Source organism: Charadrius vociferus, unplaced genomic scaffold, assembly GCF_000708025.1.
Source record: "Charadrius vociferus isolate BGI_N301 unplaced genomic scaffold, ASM70802v2 scaffold473, whole genome shotgun sequence".
Classification (NCBI taxonomy): Eukaryota; Metazoa; Chordata; class Aves; order Charadriiformes; family Charadriidae; genus Charadrius; species Charadrius vociferus.
This window is the reverse complement of record NW_009647444.1, coordinates 911,676-919,229: the sequence shown is the minus strand read 5'-3', so window position 1 is coordinate 919,229 and position 7,554 is coordinate 911,676.

The window sequence follows — 7,554 nt, the reverse complement described above, 5'->3', positions numbered from 1 at the left end:
AACCTGAAGAAAAAGTTTGTTCTTTTTGTCGTGTTTTTTTTTTTTTTTTTTTTTTTTTTTTAGCTGCCGAGTGTGTTGGGTGTCGAGGCAGGTAGCCAGGCAGGGGCAGGAGCGTGTCCCTCGCAGCCAGCCAGCCGCTCTGTGTGCGTGTGCGTATATGCACGCGTGTGCTGGTGCCCCCTCATGTGATGCCAGCCCTCCCCGTGCCGCTCTCGGGCAGCCCTGCCGCAGGGCAGGGTTTGGCTTTGGCAGGAGGGGGATGGGGGTGTGGGCAGGAGAGGCGGGCTGCGAGGGGGGAGGGCTTCCAGGCAGCCCCCTGCTAAAGCAGCCGCATTTTTGTGGCCTGAGCTCGTGCGGGGAGCGTGGGCGCCCGGGACTGTTGCTCTCCATCCAGCTCCCAGAACAGAGTCAGGCCGAGCCCTGGGCTCTTCTCTGGCTGTTTATAGCACAGCCCTTTGCTTTTCCTATACATTTGCCGTAGGAGCCTCCCTGCTCTTGCTAATAATAAGAGATGCTCGTAATTCCTTGTGCTGGTCTGGCGCCTGTGTTCGGGGGCAGAGGATTAGTGTCCCAGCCAGGCTCTAGCAGCTTAGTGAGATTCCCATGGGGAGAAAGCTGCCTTGTGAGCATTCTGCTTGTGCCACTCTTTTTCTATGTAAAAATGCACCTGTATTATAGTTCTTTTTATCTCCAAGGTGCCTATATGAAAACTATGGCACAGCAGCGGGTTTCTGCTGGAGTTCTGTCTTGTGTGGGAATCTTTGTAGGCTCTTCCCAGACACGCGCTTTTAGGTGCTTGAATTTAAACAGAGCTAAAATTGGTTAGGAATACAAGTCTTAAAAAAAAAAAAAAAAACAACCCAAAAAGCCATTTTCCTTTTGTATCACTTGGGTGGGTTTGTAATTTGTGCAGCTTGTGTACAACATCTCAGAAATGTTACCCTATTAGTTATGCTGTTTTAAACGTGTTTAAATAGTGTGCTTCCCCTACGCTGATCAAAAGCCCTGGGCACTGCAGGATCACAAACTTAACCGGTCGGCCTCAAATGCAGAGAGAACGAGGGGTGTGTGGCAAGGAATGCCCTGAGCTCGTGTGCTGAGCCAGTGGGTTTGGAAATGATAATGTAAAGGCGGAGACCAAGTGACCCCTGCATCCCGCAGCAGAGCCCTGTTTGCCAGCCGAGCGCCTGTGCTGCCTGCAGGTTAGTTTTGCTTCCCCCACTGGGGTTAGGGAGCTTGTTTTTCACCCGTGGTGTCACCATCCTCACCCGTGGCCTTTGGGGAGGGGTATCGGCAAGCTCCAGGTGTGCAGCAGCTGGCCTCAGGGAGGGAGGGCAGCCCGCTTCTGGGGAGAGCCGGGACACTCACTCACAAGGCTAACATTTTTATGGTAAGGGAACTTACTGGTGCAAACCTCCTGTTGTTGAAGTCTTCAAGGTTTCTGGCTGACAGCTGGGAGTTTATAGACCCATAGAAGTCCCAGTGAATCAGGGCAGGAGCTCTCCCCAGGTTGTGCATCAGAAATTCCACAAAAACATCATGGACTACGTATTTCAATGATGTCATCTCCCATTTAGTGAAACTGGTGAGTTTTGCAAGTCTGTGAGGACTAATCATCTGAAAAGTTTATTTGGCTTCTACTTGTATGCTAAATAAATCAGTATTTGTAAACACATTCACTGGTATTTACAAACCAGACCATCCTTTGCAGGGAAATGCACAGATTCAGCCTTTACCAGGACCTTTGGGAGGGCGGGGGGCTTCTGGCAGCTGTGGATAAGGCAAGGGGCCCTCGGCTCGCTCAGAGTTCAGCGTGCATCTGGGCTAGGAAAATGTACCCGGGGTTGGAGGGTGAAACATCAGCAGGATGCAAGTGGCACAAGTGCTGGGAGAGGGTGACATCCCGCTCTTCTGTCTCAGCCTTGGAGAATAGACTGTCCAAGGGGATGGCCGTGGGACCAGCTGGCTTCTTTATTGCTGTGAGATGGGGAATTTGCACCTTCAGCCCCAGAAGGGTTACAGGGGTGCTGCCCTGCTCACCAGAGTGTTTCCTTTTGCAGCAAGAGCCGGCACGTGGGGATTAAGCAATTGCCTAATTGTCCATCAGAGAGGGAGGCTTTCCCACAGTGCCGGGTCTCCGGTGCAGCCTGTGGCAGCGCGTGGCATCCCGGCAGCCAAGTGCCTGCCCGCGTCCTCCCTCGCAGGCAGTGCCCATCCTCAGCGCATCCCGCCTGCGCCCTGAGAGCCACGGCCGAGCACGCCGCGGCCGCGTACTGCTGATGCTCAGGGGGAGGAAAACCTCCCCAAAGGCGCCAGCGCGGTGCACTCGGGCAGAAGTGGACCCGGAAACGTGTCCCCCCTGCCCCGTGGGCTACTGGCCCTGCTGCCGCCCGTGCACAGGGCGCCCGGTGCACACAGTAGCTGCAGCTGAAGGAACGGGCTCGTTTACCAGCTAGGTAGCATGTGCCCAACAGACAAAGGCCGGGGGACTTCCCCGTGTCCTGGTCACAGCACCAGCCCAGGCGGTATATTCATAGCTTGTCTGTTGCTCCTCAAAGTAGAAGCAGCAACTGGTGTGCTGGAAATAACTCTCCTTTAGCATTAAATGGGCTCTTTGTTTGCATGCGCGTGTGTGTGTCAAGGCTGATCGCAGTGGGTGGTGATCTTTTGTAATGGAGCCTGTGTTGGCGAAAACTGTTCTCTTCCTGATCACCACCCCATGGCATCCCTCCTGGTGCTGCACGCCCTCTTCCAGGTCGGTGTTCTCTGGTGGGCAGGGCTGATCTACTCTCCAGCGTGGATGGGTGGCAAAGCTGTGGTTCCCTGCCCGGCTGTGGCCACCACCAGTGGGATGCCTGGCAATGTCTGGTTGAGCAGCAAAGGCCAGGAGCCCCATTATGAGTGACAAAATTAGTTACCTGGTCCAAGAGACAACAGGACTTCTGTTTGAATGGTTTGTTTTCAGAATCAAAACCAAAGAGTTTAGACTCTTTATCTGTTAAAAAAAAAAACAACAAACCCAACAAATCCAGATTGTAACAGTTTTCTCATGTTCCCAAATGCACCTTTGGAGCCTGGAGCACGCATGTTGGGATTTTTTTTAATGAGGAATTATTTAAGGGAGAAAGCAGTGGTGGCTGGCGAGCAGGGAGCTCGCTGTGGCACCAGCAGCATGGGGTGGCAGTGGGAAGCTGGGGTATGTCTTCTGCTGCTCTTCAATGTTCACCTATCTCAGTAGGGTTCTCATGGTCCAGCTGTTGTAGTGCCTGGTGCCCCTTCAATAGCAGGGCAACAAGTCCAGCGCTGAGGTCCATGATGGGGATGGCATCGCAATCTGAGCCCCAGCCGTGGGGTGCCACGTGCTGGACTTTCCCAGGCAGAGCTCCTGCAGCCCAGGGACACAGGAGAGCTGGTCCAGCGCAGGAGGGGTTCAGCCCTGTCCTTGGAAAAGCACGGTTTCCACAGCCTCCTGGGTGATGCTTCCCGTGGGCAGCAGGTTTTACACCTTCTCCACCCCTTCTTCTCTTACCACCCACGTGGTGTCGCAGCCCCTGCCTGGCGCTGCCAGCCCTGCAATTCAGCGTTATTAAAAGAAAAGGGTTACTGTTCCCGCTATGCTAATAGGGCAAATGCCTGCTCTTCGAGTAGCTGCTCCCTTCCTGACCTCCGGGAAATGCCTGCACACAGCAGCAAGTGGAAAATCACTGCATGCTAAAGGCTCACTGGGGCTGCTCGCTGGCGATGCACAGCGTGCCTGCCCCCTGCTCACACCTCTGCCGATGCCCTGCGTTTTCCCACAGAAGCGGGGCCAGCCCTCAGCAGCGGTACCAGTGTCTACAGTGGCTTCTCTTGCCGGCGAGGATGTTGCCAGGCCGGCTGCCAGCCTTTAGCTGTTATTAATACTGTGCCCGGGTGCTGTTGAGCAACAGCGGTGACAGCAATAGCTCATCAATGGGACAGGAATAGCTCCTGGCCAGGAGGCGACATGGGATCCTCTGGGTAATGATCTGTTGTGAGAAGAGACTGTACCTGTCCTCCAAAATACCATCTCTGTCCCATGACTTACAGAGAAAGCAAGATGTTTGTCCCAGCGCTGGGTCTGGCTGGTGAGCATCCATCCCGGTGTCCATCCCAGCTCTGGGCAGTGTGGGCAGCAGATGGGGCAGGGCTGGCATTCACCGTGGGGAAAACTCTTAGCGAGCCTGTACAGTGTAGAATTTCCCTTAGAATCAGCCTTTTTAAATTAGCTGGAGTTTAAAATGTGCTCTCGTGTAAGTCAGAAGGTGACAGTGATATCTATATAGAGAGAGAATTAACAGAAATTGCTTTTGTTTTTCCTGTGGGTGTCTGTGGAGCAGGTACATTGGAAATGTTGGGAAGAAATGAGCGCAGCAGTGGAGACCGTGTCCTGGCACCAACCACTTGGCAGAAATACCCGTTTTGGTGTTTACAGGCTTCAGCCACTTTGAAGGGGACCCAGTCCCCAGGACCTATTCTTACCGAGGATGGTATCCTGGTATGCTGAAGAAGGATCCTAGATTTAAAATTACTTGAATGCTTTTGGGATGACTGGATAGGAAGGAAGAAGCTACACAAGTATGCAGAAGCCTCTGTGGTTTGTCTCCCAGCCCCTGGGAAGGAGACAGCTTTCTTCTGTTTGCACTAACTTGATTTTTTTTGCTTTTAGAGGAAGTGGGAAACAGACCTAACGCAGCCAGAGCAAGCAGTGAAGTGAGGTGCCAGCGGGGTCGTTTCTCTGGCAGTGCCTTTCCGGTGGCTGGTATAGTTTATGGTTAAAGCTGTGGGGCTGCCCCCCTCTCTGCAAGGACTTTCCTGGTTTTGACAGGACAGAGCCATCTCGATCGATCTGTCGTGATTACTTTGCAGATGTCAGTTTGCTGCCTGATGTGCTGCCTGTGCTAAATGGAATGGGCAGTTACTTGTGTCTCCCCCCACCGATGGAAAGAGGAGCCCAGTGGGGCAGAGCCTGGAAGTGCCACTGTCCCTGCAGGGACGGTCCCTTCTGTGAAAGCTGCCTCTAGCCCCAGCCCTGGCAGAGATGGAAATGATGGAGTCTGTCTCCTGTACCGAAACCATACTGAGGGCAGGAGCTCTGGGTACCCACCACCCGGGGCTCCATGGCCAGCTCTATCCTGGTCCAAGGGCAAAGCCTGTAAGAAGTGTTGAGAAGTCTCCCCAGGTCACCTGGAGTGACAATGGCCGGCAGCACCTTTTACAGGATCCTCCAGTGGTAATGCCTTTCAGTGGCTCACCGCGGTGGTGGTCCCCTGGCAGCTTCACCGTTATGGCAGTGGCACCCAGTGAGCTGGATGGAGACATCTGGAAATGGGCACTTATCCCAGCAGCCTTCTACTGCCGTGGAGAAGTATTTGCAAGTCCTCAGAATGAAAACCATGGCCCTGGAGGCAGTGGTGAGTGAGTTATGGAGGGTGGCTGACTGTCAGGCAGCAGCGTCTGGCTTCAACTCATATGTGTACCCTCCTACGGGTAAGATGCTTGCTAGGAAAGGTGATCCTGGGCAAGTGTCCTATAGAGGTGAGGCTGTTTTCCCAGTCCTGGGTATTTAAAGGAGAAGAAAAGAGGCCAACACACAACGGTTACTCAGTGCCTCGGTGTCCCCCGCCGTGCTGCGCTGGCCCAGTAACGCAGGGGACACAGCGGAGGAGCTGTGGCTGGTGCCAAGCCCGGGAGCGGTGCCAAAACGCTGCTGAGGAATGAACGAGGGGGAGATGGAAGGAAGCAGCTGGAGCCGGCGCCGGGACTGATGCCACCCGCGTGCTGCCGCCGGTGCCACCGGGGCTGTGCCGGTGCTGCTGGGGCAGCGCTGCGGATGCAGGGGCATTGGTGCGGGTCAGGTCTGCAGGATGCTACAGGGGTGGCTGTGCCTGATGCCATCTCCTCCAGGCAGGTGCAGCTTCTCCTGCTCTGCTGCATCATGGTCTTCCATGCTCTTCACCTTTTCCCCCAGCTCCTGCTTCCCAGGAGCTGTGACCACTGTCTCTGCTTCACCACAGAGAGCACCAGCGAAGCTGGTGCTGTTTGGTTGTAATGGAGATTTGGGATCTGAGCAGGCCCCTTCAGCTCTGTGGTGGTGGTGGCCATGGCCGGGAGGAGCTGCTGCACACTGTGTAATGTCCCGTGCTTGCACTGCCACCAACCCGCGTCCTGCCAACCATGGCCTGCTGGTGCTCTGCTGGCTCCTCTGTTCCTCTCCCTGATGGTCTTCTCCTCCACCAGCATCTCGAGGCCATCTCAGTGCCCCCAGCATGCACAAAGCCAGGCAGTCTGAAGGGCACTGGTGTCAGGCAGGGAAAAACAGCGGAGGTGGACCCAGGAGAGGCAGGAGCGGTCTGCTGAGGCACTGATCTTGCTTCGGGGGGGTCCCAGTGCCGCGCGTCCTGGTCCACCCTCGCTGACATTTGGCAGAGGGCTCAGCTGCTGTGCACCAACTGCTGGGCTATCACCCTACAAATGCCATGATGTCCTGGGGCAGAGCCACCAGCACACGCACCCCCTGCCCTCAGCGTGCACGCCAGATGTCAGCATGGGGTGGGTGGTGGGCAGGAGCGGTGCCACCGGCTCGCTGAGCATCCACCAAGTGTCCTGCGGGAGCGTGGCACAGCCCGAGCATCACTGCTGATCAACTTGCTGTTGTTTATTCTGAAATAACCGCATCAATCGGCAGTCGGTGGGGTTTTCTTATGTGCCGGCAAGAAGACTTGTAGCCTGGGGGCCCGCACACCGGATGGCTCACACAAAAGTTTGTGGCGTTGCCTTTTATTATGGTCCGTCTTGTGAACCAATGCTAAACTTGCACTGTTTGCAGAAGGAAGATAAGGAGCTGTGAACAGCGTTGGAGTGAATGGCCGGGCCACATCTGATGACTTGGGGGGGTGTTTTTTCCCCGAGGTTTTTCTCCCTGCTGGGGTCTCACCTGCAGGCGTGCCAAGCCCAGCGGTGCCCGCTGCCCAACGGGGCAGTTGGCCGCCCGCTGTGTCGGGCGGGTTTCTTCGCACCTGTGTGTGCGGAGGCTGCGCGTTGCGGCAGGGCGGTCTGGGGACGACAACGTGACCACCCAGGTACGGCTTGTCCCTCAAAGGGGACAACATCGGGAACAGATCTGTGACCGCTGGTGGTGAGCTGGAGCAGGGGCCGGAGTGAAAACCTAAACCGTCTGGGGTTTGGGTTTCCAACGTCCTACATGTGCCTTTGACAGCGGAACTCCCATTTCTTCTGCTCTGGGGGGTGTTTCTTTTCACTCGCTCCTTCCCGCTTCCCCGGGAACAGGAGCGCTGCTCGGTGCATTTGAGGCAGGAAGGAAAGCCTGGAGCTGTTTAAAACTCGCAATCTTCAGGGAATTTCAATCGCCGTCCAAGCCTGTTCGCAACCAACTGAATAACGGTGCAGGGTTTGAATCGCTGGCCCGCCTCCGCAGGCAGCGCTGCCTCCTCCCTCCCTCCCTCCCTGCCTGTGCCGAGCTCCTGCCCGCACTGGGGCTCTGCCCAGCTCTGTGCCGCAGGCAGCAGCCCTGGG